Source organism: Zosterops lateralis, assembly GCF_965231275.1.
Source record: "Zosterops lateralis genome assembly, chromosome: 2".
Taxonomy (NCBI): domain Eukaryota; kingdom Metazoa; phylum Chordata; class Aves; order Passeriformes; family Zosteropidae; genus Zosterops; species Zosterops lateralis.
Window position 1 is genome coordinate 6334579 of NC_139763.1, and position 13730 is coordinate 6348308.

A 13730-nucleotide genomic window follows, 5' to 3' on the forward strand; every position below is an offset into this window, starting at 1 on the left:
TGATTATCCTGTATAGCATTTTTGCTGGGCTGGGGAAGGGAAGGCAAATTTAGCAGAACCTCTGTTATCTGTTGCCATCTCAAGGGAGGAAGTTGCTGAGGGAAGGCAGTGGTACCTAGAGTTTTTGGGATGAGGATAACCAGTGAATATGACAAACCCCCCAGCTGTCCCATAGCCCAAGTGTGCCTATGGGGGTTTTCAGCCAGGCTTAAACCAACAGACCATGCTTCTGTGCTCATAAAGGGGGCTGATCTTTGTCTTGGGAAAGGACATTTTGAAGCAGAATTATACCAAATAAAGTTGAAAATAGTGGTGGTGTTCAGCAGTGATGAGAAAGATGACAGAAGGCAGGGCAAATATTGAGGAAAGAACAGTGGCACAAGAGGCTGGAAGGCAAAGGATTGAGAGCTACAGAAATGGTGGTTAACATCAAATATTAAAGTGCATTACCTATAAAAGTGCAAAGGGAGCTACCTTAGCCCTCTGTTTAGCCACTGCCTTTGATGCTGGCTGTGGCTGGGACTTGGATGTGTTCTTGCTGGACTTCCCTTGTCACTTTTTCCACCTCATAGCAGGGGCAGGTGCCAGAGGTCGTGTTGCAGTCTTAATTCCTCTGCAAGAAGCTATTTTTGTCCCTGGTGTGCTCTTGATGACAGCATGGCTGGTCCAGGGAGTGACCCCCTGGGCTGTTTGTGTCCTTGGGACCTTTGTGGGCTGTGTTGAGGAACCAGCTGGGGTCTGCAGGGTGTCACATCAGGGAGCTGAGATGGATGTGTGAGCAACTGTGATTATAAATGGGTTATACCTGGCTGTGTGTTGGCCTTTCAGTGTTCTATGTGGTCAGTTTGATACCCAAATACTAACAAAATCCATAAAGCAGCTGTTCGGGCATTAGGTACTAGAGGAAAAGTGAAGACTGACAAGAGGCAAACCCCATTTCATTCACAGTGCAGGTTTCTGAACAAACTGCTCTTCTGAACAAAATGCTTGTTCTGGAATTTAATCCATTTTGGAAAAGGGATTATCCAATTCACAAAAGATAGACAAACTGCCTCAGAATTTTCATGTGAACTAAGTAGCTTTTAATCTAGGAAATAAGAATAAATCAGATGTGCTCCTGCTACAGAGGAACTTTTCTTAAGCAAAACTATCTTCATTTTGCTTAGTTGTATGTGTTTTGTTGTTTGTTTTTAATAATCAGAGAGGATAAAAAGCATCTGATTTCTCACTAAGCTTTTGCATGCTTCTGCTGTCTTAATTTGGGGCACTTTACAGTGATAAAGAAACTTTTTTTTTTTTTGTTAATATAAGAGCAGCAACAGTGAGAGAATTGCCTTTTTTGGTGAATTTTATGCTGCTATGAGAAGAGGATCCTTGAATTCAAACCAGATATTTTCTTCAGTTTTCTACAGAGAACTTAAATGAAATCACAGCTACATGGGAAACATTTTAATCAGTAGGGAAAAAAATATTTCCCAACAAGATAGGAGAGTTAGGTGGGTTGGCTCAGTTAAAAGCTTTCAGAACAGCTTGTTTTACAATTAACCTGGACTCATTCTGGCTTCCACAGTGCAAGAGTTATGTAGTGCAAGGTCTTTGTAGACAAATATACAAAGGTCAGCCTGGGATTGAGGTAATTAGGGCATGTATGTTTTTAACTTTGGAAGTGTGTTATTTTTTGAAGATCCATACTTTCACCTTGTGGAAAATCTCTGACTTGGGTGATTTGCACTGCAGGGAGATAATAATAACCTACCACTGACCAAACCTCTTCATCTGACACCAGTGTGTGTGTGCTGAGCATGGTTTCATACTCTGGAGTGCCTCAACCATCTGCTGTTCACCCTGGGATCAGAGAGGGATCAATGTGGAGGTAATTCCAGCTGGTAAAATACTTTGGAGGGCACAGCTGAGTGATGGGACATGCCTTTTGTGTAGGTAGGGAATACCTGGAAGGAAGATAGAGTTCTTCAAGGTCAGGAGAGGAGAGAGAGGTTTCCAGTTAATTCACAGAGGGATGTGTCTTTCCAGCTCCTGCTGTTTCAATGGGTACATGGAGAGATCTAAAATAATGCAAAAATCTAACATAACTGTGGCTAGGTAACAGCTGTTTTTCTAAAGCAGCAAATTAAAATACTGTTAGCTTCAAAATGCAATTTTCTCCCAATTTTGTTAGTGTTAGACCCTGTCTTAAACTATTTTCTTTTTTTAATGAAAGCTTACTGCAACTAGCAGAAGCTTCCCTGACACAGTTCTGCTTTTCCTGTTCATTTGACATATTTCTTCCCACACAAATAAGCCACACCACATCTTTGATTAACTGTATTTTGTCCTTGAATATGAATCTTCAGCTAATTTGCATAAGATCAGAGGCACAAGGTAAATATATTGGAGGTAGAGGGGCAGGAGTCTTCAGGACAAGAAGGTAAAAAGTATAAAGGAAGAGAATAAGGAGGAGATTAAGTAGTCTTTTATAGTCTGAGTATTTGTATGAGCTGAGCTGCTGCTGTTCCTGCTGACCTTAAGGGTTTGTTGCAGTGTGGTATATCCTGGAGTTTGGGGTTGTGGTTTGTGCTGTTTTTAACAGGTAACTCACAAGGTGTCCTGAGGGTTTTTTGGGGGGGTTAGACATTACAAATAGAAATTAGAAATACTTTAAAAGTTGCAGTTTTTAAGCTTGAGTCTGAAGAGTGGCATCTAATCAGAATGACACTGAGGAGTTTGCTTTCTGTGTGGATGGGTTGGGATGGTTTTTAGGTTTGGGTTGTTTTAAGCACTTTATTGGAACTGAAGAACCGTTGTTCTGTGTGCACCCTTACACTTGTGTGGATGAATGGGTGCTGTGATGCACTTGTTGCAGTGCTCAGAAGGCAGGAGTCATAAGACAGACTTCCCAGTAGAGTGTATTTTATGGTAATGCTTCATCAGAGATTGTGCTTTTTTTTCTTTTTCTTTTTTTTTAAAGACATAAAGGAATAAATATAGAACAACTCAGATACTAAAAATAACCGATTCATTGACGTCTACTCTTTTTTTTTCCCCTTTAAAAGAGACCTTTTGGATTCTTAGCGAGATGCATCAGATCTGCTCAGAATCCTTTTGGCTCTGGTGATGTCTTGAGGGACAGACAAGTCAGCGGATCCTAGAAAATAGCTTATCTTGGTTTGATTGAAGAGTGCAGTGTGGGAATAGAGCAGATGCCGAGGAAGAGGCTTGATGTGGGTAATGGAATGAGAAGTTGTTTTAATTACTGCAGCTGTAGAAGCTGGGCATTTATGATCTCGAAGATTAGAAGACTGCACAGCTTTTGTGTTTATGGAGGGGAAAAAAATGGATACTAAATACTTCAATCAAACCCTGAGATATGTAATGGATCTCACTGAAATGATGGTCCCTTGATAGGAAAGCTGCTTTCACTGAATGGCTTCAGTTGCAGTCTGGGATATAGTAATTCTGGCATCCTTTTAACTGTCAGATGAGGGAATGAGTAATCTTCCAAAAGATCTCTAATCCTAGAAGCTGAGATTTTCGTAGCAGAAGAAGGACTTACTTGAAGTGGATTTTCACGTAATTCTCAATTTGCAGATGAACTGCTGTGGACACAATTCCCTGCACATCCTTGGCCACTCAGTCCTGTTCCAAATGGTCCTTTGAGATCTGTGGTGTGAGAGTGAACTGGAGAATCAGTTATCACTCCTAAATCAGTTTAAGATTAGATTATTACCTCAATGCCCTTTGAAATGTATGAATTCAGTGCCACACTCCTTTATTTACTGTGCAGACATTTCAGTATCCAGAAACACTGAGATCAGCCCAAGCTCACCCTGGTGCTGTCAGGAGTGGGTGCTGTGGTGCATGGGCCATGAGGCTTTTTGGGCACATCACAGGCTGTGCAGCATCAAACAGATGCTGGTTTATGATGCTTGGAGCAGACCATTCCTGCAGACCACTCCTGCTCATCCACAGCTCCTCCCTGCACAGATGAGCTGGGAGCACATCCCTCTGCCTTCCCAGAGGGCTTCCTGTGGCTGCTGCTCCCTTTGAACTTGAGAACAGGTCAGATGTAAACTGCAGTTTAGATATAAAAATAGCTGGCACCTGCTTCAGTCACGCTGGGCTGGGGTGAGCTGTGCCAGCCCTGGCTGGCCAGGGAGAGTGGTCTGGTGAGGTTTTCTCTGCCCAGCCATGGGGAGGAGCATGTACAGAGCCTTGGCAGGGCTGCTCCCTGGGCTCTGCAGGATTAATAAAACACCCAAGCTGTGTCACCCTTTGACACACAAGTATTTCTGTGTCCTCAGTTGCATGCTTTTTTGTTTGACTTGGTTTCCCCCCCCCCCCCCCTCTGATTTTAACCAAATTTACTCTCTCGCTGTGTTTGACCAAGGTAGGACAGTGTAAAGATAATGCTTCCTCATAGGAATTAATTACATTGTTATTTTAGATTGCAAGCCTCATCAGGCTGCTGGAAATCTATTATTTATGTATATTTCTGGTTAATTAAAAATGCTATTAAGATGGTATTAAAAAACTTTTCTTGTGTAAACAAGGGGAAAAAAGAGACAGTTCAAAACTCCAGTGTACAGGTCCTCCTAAAGAAGATGAGCTAAGCCTTCTCTACCTCCTCTGTTAGGTCTATTGAAGATTGTATTTTATATTTTTTATCATTCTTTTATTGTTAGACACTGTTCCCTGGGATGAGTATTAATATCTATAGTATAAGTATGCAGATGTGTAATTTTTCTGAGAGCCTGATGAGGTGATGCATTCAAAATTGACATCTCATTCACTATGAAATGGCTTCACCCATTACAAAGAATAATAATATTTTTCTCAGGATAGAGGTGTATTAAACTGTTTTTACCTTGTTTTTTCCTGGAATGAGACATGATAGCAAATGCAGCTCGTTTCACTGTTGCCTCTTCAGATCTTACCTGCAGCAGTTCAGAATTTAAAAGGTTTTTTTAAAAGACTTTGACATTCTTATTGCAGAATGCTAAGGATTTTGGACAGGGAGCAACCTTCATTAGCTTAAATGTTTTATAATAGATTTCATTTCTAATGTGCTATTCATTAAAGTTCTTAACTAGATTGCTGTTCTAGAACCTTTTAATTTCACTCGAATTTGAACTACAAATAGTGAATAAACTGAAATATTGGTAGTTTGTTTAGGCTAACCAGGGTAAAGTCCTGAAGAGGAGGATCCCTGAGCTACAAACAGGTTTGTGCCCAGTGCTGGGACCTGAGTGTCTCCTGGATGGTGTCCAGGCTGAGGTGGATGACAGTGAGGCAGACCAGAGATGGTGTCGGGGGATATTTTTAGCCAAGCCTGCTTGACTTGTGACCCTGGTGACAGTCTCCTGCTAAAGGGGGCTTAAAGCAGCCTGGGAAGGGGTGTGGGTGAGCTCAAGGTGATGTGAGTCTGGCATGCTGGGACGTGCAGGTGGCTGAGAGTTTTAATCCTGATGTCACAGACGCTTCACCTACAGATTTTAATTTTGGAACCTTACGGATTCAGAGCTGGTAAAGGAAAGGTATTTCTGCCAAGAACTCGCTGCAGTTCTCAAATCCCATGAGACAGCTCCTTCCTGTTACCTTTGCCTGGGAGTTCCTAAGGAAATGATTAATTTGGAGTAACTGGAAAGTCTGCTCGTGGAAGATCAGAGCATGGAAGTTAATGATCAATTGCTTCTTGTTACTGGATAATGATGAAGAATTGTGTTTAGGACTTTTTTTTTTTTTCTTTTCCTGACTGAAGTCCACTTAAAGACCTACAGCTCTAAAAGCTGCCTATAAATCTATTGCACAGCAAAGAAAATGTCCCAGCAATAGCAGAAAAGCTGATGCAGCACCTGGGGGCAGTTCAGGGACCCTCAGACCCAAGGTGTGAGGCAGGGCACAAAATTAAGGTGGCAAAGGACCACTGTAGTGAAAGGACCTTTGCTGTTACAAAGGTCAGCCAGAGGAAGTGATGAGGAAGGATGGAAGCCAGAGGAAGGATGTTTGCAACTGATTTTTTTTGTTTGTTTGTTTGTTTGTTGTGTAAGAAAAATTGAAAGAGGAGGAGAAATGAGTAAGTTAAGCTTATCCCTAACTCTGCAGATCATTCCTGTGTGTGTCCCACACTCACTCCACTCAGGTGTCTCTCTGTAGTATTTCAGTGCTGGTTACAGCACCTCTCCTTGTTTCTGTGGAAGGCTGTGCTTTACAAAGTTCTTTGTTCTGCTATTGCCATAAACATTTTCTATAATGGGCTTATTCTAAGCAAAAGAGTATTCCAGTGTTTAAAAGAAAAAAGCAATTCTTAAAATTACTCTGAACATGACAGACTTACATTGTATATTGCAGTAAGAAGTGTACAATTAATGGTCATTTAAAAAAAAAATTAGCTCCTTTTCCAGAGCCTAGACTTCTTCCCAGAAGTCAATTTAGGCAACACTTTTATAAAGTATGGATGAGCTTGCATCAACACTCAAGATTTATTCACGATTTGAATTTCATTAATAAACCCATCTAAACACCCAAGCATTCCCAAACACAAGGAAATGCAGAAACCTTGGCTAAGCCTGCTCAAATCCCCCTCTTACACTTACTCTCTCATGCTGTTTTTCATGTATGCCTTGAATCAGGGATAAATCATGGGAAAACCTCACAGGTAACCAGGCTGTAAGAATTTTCTCTTGAGAGTAAACCTGTGTGGGCTGTAACTGGGATTAGGTTTCCCAGGACAGGGCACACTTCACTTAGTTCAAAGATGTCCTGCCCTGGTTGTTTAGGGCAGCTGTGTGTTTCCCAACTTCATTTCCACATGGCCATGGTTTCCTGTCCTGTATTTGAAATTCTGTCCCATTTGAAACTCAGAGTGAGATGAAAGTTTTCCAGCACTGTAATGTGCTATAGTGAGTTAACTTGCCCAGGACTTACCCTGATTCTAGCAACAGGAGAATTACAGCCTCTTTCACTGAGAATAATTCAACCTCTTCAACTCTTGACCAGAGTCATATCAAACCTGCTGCAGTGACCTCAGACTTCACCTCCTCCTCCAGGTGTTGCCAAGCACTGCAGAAAGGACCATGAGCAGCTTCCTCAACCTCAGCAGCTCACAGCTGGGAAATTACAGTGCAGTTTGCCCATAAAAAGTAAATAAGAGTCATGGTAAGAACCCACTTTGATCGGAGGGTTAAAGGGGCACTGAGTGCTGTGGATTGGAGCAGCTCAGGTGGGTGATGTGGAGCAGTGATCCCTGGCAGAAGGCTGCGACGGACAAGAGGGGGCAGCAATGTTTTAAGCTGCCACAGCTGAACCTGCTCCAGGGTGTTTATCCATCAGAATCCTGGCTCCTAACACGGTTAGGGGCAGAGTTGGATGAAACTGATGGGCTGCTGGTGCTCAAGTTCTCCTGATGAGCGAATGCAGAACTTTGGAATTATGAGGCTACAGATGCATTCGCCCATTTCATTCTTGCTTATCTTGTCTTAGGGGCTCAAAACTGAAGGGTTTGGTTGCAAGTTGCAATGGAAAATGAATGGCTTAGTTTGCTGAAGAAGTCTAATTTCCACCTTGGAAATGAGAGAATTTGTCTGTCATTGGTCCATCTAGGTCAGCAGTCTTAGTCCTATACTAAAGGACTTACAGTCAACAGAGTGACTGGTATTTGCTCTGTCATTTCTGTGTCATTCAGGGTTCCAGTGCTCTTTTCACTCTCCTTACACCACCTCTGGCAGCTGTGGCAAGAAGGTTCACAGGTCTGTTATGGATTCTGAGGGGGGAAACCACTTCTGATTGTTTGTTGTACACCCATCATAACTCCCTGACATCCTCTCTGGTTTTCCTGCTGCGAGTGAAGACTTCTTTTTCTGAAAGCACCTTCAAGTCAATCATTTCCAGTTATATTTAGGGCAGTGTTTTGTTTTTAGAGGCTCCCTTTCTGAGGGGTGATGGTCACAGTTGTATGATGGTGGCAGGAAGGAATTTCTTGAAGTTGTTCTGTCAGTGATGGATGATTCCATAAGACATAGAGAGAGGATCATGCCATGAAATCAGCTTTGCTATCTAGGGAGAAATTCAACTTGTGATTAAAAATACATGATCATTTCCCCCCCTTTTCCCCCTGACATTAGTCCATCAATATCAGGTTATTATATAGAAGATGGTCTTTAGAGAGGGAACCAAGCTGTGGAACCAGAGATTCAAAAATGCTTCCAATAGCGAGGAAGAAAGCTGATCAGAAAATACTTTCAGTAATTTTTAATAAATTATTTAAGAAAAAGGAAATAAGGGGTGGAGGAAATAAAAAGGAATGAAATGTTCTCCTTGTGAGATGCTGCTGAAGATAGAGTTGTGAGTGGCTGCTTTTGGGTCTTGCATGCCTTGAATGTTGGAGCACTGAGAATATTTTCAGAGCTGTGGTATCACAAAGTAGCTAATGGAAACATGGGTTTGAAAGTTATATTGAGTTCATTGCAAGATACTGTGCAAGAAAGAAATTGTGTGTTTAAGTGCATGCACATTTATATTTAATTGCAGGACAGTTTTGAAATGGAAAAATACTTGTGTGTCTATGCTCAAATGTGAGTCTCATCCTCAATGTACTGGCTAAATCTGTTTGTTCCATTTTAGAAGACATCAGAAAAGCATTTTAATACAGCTTGCAGTGTCCAGTACATGGTGTTTTATATAATTATATATATATATATATATATATATATCTCAATAAATTTTTTTCCAAGTAAGAAAGATGAGGATCTCAAATGGGAAGAGCTTCTCTCTCATTCTTTGGGGCTCAGGTACCCTTTAGCAGGCACCAGTACAATAAACAGTGCCAGATCAAAGCTGGCTTTCAGATCCTGTTCTCTTGCATAACTCTGCTGTGCTTCAGTCCTGAACCAGAAACTATTCTCTTACCAGTTGCACTCTTTCATCCTGGGAACTTTGACCTCAGTTTTATCAGTTTTAGTAAAATGTCTGCATGAGAGTTGCTGTACACAGGCAGTGAAAAAGGCAAAGATCCCTTTGATAGCCCATGGAGGAAGTTTTCAAGAATTGCTTCAAGACCAGAGAATGTGCTTGTTCCAAGGAGCAGCTCAACTTGTGTTGCAGTGGTTTTAAGGATCCCTTTGTTGCGGGATAATGGGAAGCAGGATGAGATACTGCTCGTGACTTGCTGAGCTGTTTTAATGAACACTTTTTATTGCCATGGTTGCACGTGTGGATTTTAATGAAAACAAAATGGCTAATGCTGTTATTTTAAATCTAACGGTATTTGTGTGTCATATAGGTATGCAGGAATGTTATGCTAATTTTTTTATACTTTAGCCTATAAGCTGGCTGCCCCCCAGCTCTGTAATTCACAGTGTCACCTTCCCCCACCAGCACTGACAACTAAACCACCTGCTTTTGGTGATACTTTCATAGACCCTTTGATGAATATTTAGATGGAGCAGCTACAAAAATAGTTGGAGCTAAAGAAAGCTGGTAATGTGTCATAATAGGGCTTTCCTTAAGCACGTAGGTTTATTGTCACCAAAAAACTTCTCCCAGAGCTTTGCTGTTCTCAAGGGTTCAAGCCTGAACTTACTCTTGGCCAGGTGATACCTGTTTGTTCTGATTTAAGCCTTTTTTGCCTGAAGTGGTTTATTTCCCTTCCTAGTGGTTGTCTTTACTGTCTTATGAGGAGCAATTGTATCCCATTCCTGTGCCTCCAATCTTCCTGGCCATGGTGTCTGTAGTTTAACACCTCAATGCATCTTCATGTTCAGATTGCTTCCCAGCTTTGTCAGCAGCTGCCATAAATTACTATTTTTTTGTGTGCAAGCCATTAATCGGTTAAAAATGAACCAGAAGACTGATTGTTGGAGTGTGTCTTTTCATCAGTTACTTCCAAGAAGCCTGCGGATTTTTCTTTCTGTGCTGTCAGGCACCATCTCTTTTGGGCAAAATCTTTACTGCTGTCACAATTCCTCTGTCTCTGAGTTTACACTTCCAATGTGATACCACATGGAAAAGTATGTTTGTTGAATATCCAGACAGCTGAGGCTTACTTGTATTTATTTTGAGCACACTCCCAATAACCAACCTGTCTTGTTATGATCTCTTTGTAGCTTCATGTTCCAATTCTTCTTTGTCAGTCTTTGCTGAAATCTCACGTGCTGCTGCTGAGTTCTGCAGCCTTTCTTATATGTAGCAAGTCAAACTGATTAAGGAAAGTATTGGCACTAAAGTCTTGAAGCTAATCTTCTGCATTTTTAGAGGTTTGAATACAGTTGACTTTTAATTGAGTGTTGAGCAGATGCACATGTTGGTTTTGTTGAAGGATTTAGAGGACCAAATGTTGCAAAAAGCAGTGTGTGTTTCCCAAATGTTTGCCTGGTCATGTTTTCCTTCTCTTTAGTGGCAGTGGTGGAAGATGATGCCCTTTGTTCCAAAAGCCAGGGAATGTGTTTTGACATAAAGCTGGCCTTGGACAATGTCCCAGCCTGGATGGACTGGCACTAACTATCTGCAGAACTAAAGCTGAGCTGGGTGGGTAGCAGCATTCAGGGTAACTGGGGTTTCCTAGTATAGTTTGGTTTCTACAGCACAGTTTTATCAAAAGTAGGTGGGAACTGAGCAGTTTATCAGTGGCATCATGTCCAGGGTCGGTGTGACCCTACCTGCCTGGTCCCTGTTTCTGTTCCTCTGATAACACTGTCACAGAATTCTTTTAAGTGTCTGAATGTTTCATCACTGATTGCTTCCTGTGGCAGGTACCTGCTGGGGGTCCTAATAAAACATTTGGACTTGTCTGCAGGCTTTGCATCCTGGTTAAAATAAGTTATAAATGAAGTGATCCGTGTGAGAGGAGCACTCTTTGTTCTAACAACTTGCTAAAGCAGTGGTGGGTTATAGAAATGTTATGTGTTACCTGTTGTGACACATTAACTTGCTGGGCATGTGTTTGAAGGATATTTTTTCATCTTTTTCTTTAAGGAAAAGCAGGTTTGCAGTCTGGTAAATCTGAGCGTTTTCAGGGCTTTTCTCATTTTTGAAGCTTGGGTTGTAGATTTCTGCATGAAACTTTCATGGTGTGAGGCTTGTGAAATTAGATAACATGCTTTAAACAAGCCACCTCTGGGTAAAGTACATCTCTAATTACTGAGACTAAATTATGTGGAAAGTGAGCTTGTGTCTGAAGTAAATCTCCAGTTCAGTAATCTAAAATTAAATAATGATTAGCTTAATTGCTTCAGGATCATAAAAAACACTCTTAATAAAATATAGGGATTAAGTGCGTGTTCTGAGAGCAGATAATTGCTTCTGCTTCATTTTCAGTACCTTCTCTCAAGTCAGGGTTTGGAGGTAAAAGAAATAAAATAACCTTTTGTTATGCTGATTAGTAAAGGCAGGAAAAGTAGGCTAGTTCTTGTGTATGCAAGCCCTTGCTCCTGTCTGAATAGAAGCTGCAATTTCACTATTAGTGGTAAATTTAGAACCCTTACTTTTAATTTCATAGATATGTGCTAGTTAGTCCCTCTGAAAGCAATAGTAGTTGGCACCTGTGGAGTTGAGTGTAGTAATAAATATGTGAAGAAGGATCAAGTAGGGGTTTTTACTTCAGAGAAAGAAAAAAGACTCATAAATTTACTAAGAAGTGTTTGAGTTAATCATTACCTGGGTCGTCAGCTGCTTGTTTGCATTGCATTTTGCTTCTAAACAAAATATTTTTACCTTCATTCACTGGAGAATGTCTTTTTTTTGCTTATAGGCAAATGAGAAAGCAAATCTCTTGAGACAAAAGCAGTGGTACTTCCCTGGAGGGAGGAGATGGGGATTCTCCTGTTGCTCTGAGTGTTGCCAGGTGCCAGAAGTGGTCCCCAGTGGTGGTGGTAAGAAAGAAATCCTCCCCCACATTTCTGTATTTGTGCTTTGTCTGTAGCAATATGCTTTTGGGGAAAAAAACAAAAAACAAAAAAACAACAAACCAAACCAAAAAACGGGTGTGCAAATCCTGGGTTTTTTTCACAGCTGCATGAACTGCTGGGAGAGGTGTCAGAAGCCTCCCAGTTGGAGAACTTTAGTTTAGGAATGAAATCAGCACTTGAGCTTGTTGCTTCTGCTGTCTCGTACAGGCTGGTAATCATTGTAGCAGAGATTTAACCACAAGTAAACCTCTGTGGGACTCCAGAAGTGCTTATTTGTCTCCTCCTTCCTTAAATGTTGAAGAAGGGGAACAAACAGTGCTTGAATTGCTTGAACAAACCTCCTTTATGGGGTTCCTAGAAATCTCATCAGTGCTGACTGGGGTCATCTTAGGCTGCCTTTAATCTGAATGTCTTTAAATTTTATCCAATAACTGCGTATGGAAATGTTAAGTATATCAGCATCTTCCTACTTTTTGTCCTTTTTTTGTAGTCTGTCCTACAAACAGTGACAGGGAAAGTGGAAAGCTGCTGAGACCCCAGTGACACAGCAGTAGAGCAGTTTTTTTCAGGACAGGATCTTAAAACCTGTGGTTACTGTCAGATGTTGACGTTTTAATGGTGATCTCTGATACCCTGCCCCTTCAGGGGTTATTAGTAGTTTTTTTTTGTTTGTTTGTTGGGTTTTTTGTTTTTTTTTTTTTTTTTTTTTTTTCCTAAGAAAATAATTTAATCTTGATGATTTTGCAAAGACCTGAATTATTGCTTTGGTTATTCTACCACCTTTCAAGGTCTGTTGTAGGATGAGTAGTCTCCCTAAAAATGTTAATTTTTGTGAGATATTTCTCAAAGCTGTGATTCATAAAGCAGCATGTACTGGATCAGCCACAGTCTGTGTTCAGGGCACATACTGACCCTGTGCAAAGTCACATCCCTTTAAGATGTACCTTTTCCTGCTGTAGAGGAAGTTGGAAGCATTGATCCCAGCTCATTAGGTGGGCAAATAGATGCTTTCTGCAAGCCCAAAATATTCTTGGGCCAAAGATTTGACCCCCCCAGAATTAGCTGTTGCAGCTCAACCTGGCTGCCTGAGGCTTTGGTGGGTGGAGGGACACTCAGTAGGTTGATTTATTAAATAGCCTTGTCCCAGCGTCATGGTGACCAGCTGCTTTCAAAACTGGTTGTGTAAAATGTTTTAGCCTGTGCTTGTTGACACTGGTGTAGGAGCAATGCCCCAGAAACACAAGAAACCCCTTTTTTATGCATTTGCTGTTTTGTAGGGTACTTTTCAACTTACAAGTTTTGTTTTTCTTCTTTGTGTGTAAGGCTTGAAAAGGCCATTGATGAGTTACTGAGAAGCTAAAATATGCTGGGTCAGGGAGGAGCAAGATTTTTGAATTGTGACAACTCTGGAATTCTCAAGCTGTTTTTGCTCAGAGGAGAGAAAATCTGAGTTTCTCACACCCAGCCCTTGTGTGGGGCTGCCTGGGTGTCTGGTCTTGGGTCACTAGAACCTGCAATGAGGAATAGTCTGGAAATTAAATGTTCTGAGTGAAATAAATGGCCATGACGGAAGCTTCAGGAATTGAATAACCCCCTAAATAATTCCTTCAACCTTCAATTTCTTCATTGTCCAGTGGAGGCCACCCAGATGATGAGAGGGCTGGAACACCTCCACTGTGAGGAAAGGTTGGGGGAATTGGGATGGTTCAGTCTGGAAAAGAGAAGATGACTTTATTGTGGCCTCCCAGTGCCTAAAGAGAGCCTGCAAGAAAGATGGAGAGAGACTATTTACAAGGGCCTGGAGTGACAGGACAAGGGGGAATGGCTTCAAAC

At 41.4% G+C, this 13730-nt stretch overlaps 1 protein-coding gene across 2 annotated transcripts in view; it reads left to right on the forward strand.

Moving 5' to 3' along the window:
* The window catches only part of AGPAT3 (1-acylglycerol-3-phosphate O-acyltransferase 3), an 88074-nt gene that overhangs the window by 26070 nt on the left and 48274 nt on the right, over positions 1-13730 (forward strand). Inside the window, exon 2 of one of the 2 annotated variants that reach the window (XM_083885273.1) lies at positions 11741-11861. The exons of the other annotated variant lie outside the window; for it this stretch is intronic. The gene's annotated coding sequence lies outside the window, so the exon portion shown is untranslated. The remainder of the gene's footprint in view (positions 1-11740; positions 11862-13730) is intronic. 2 annotated transcript variants of the gene reach the window in all.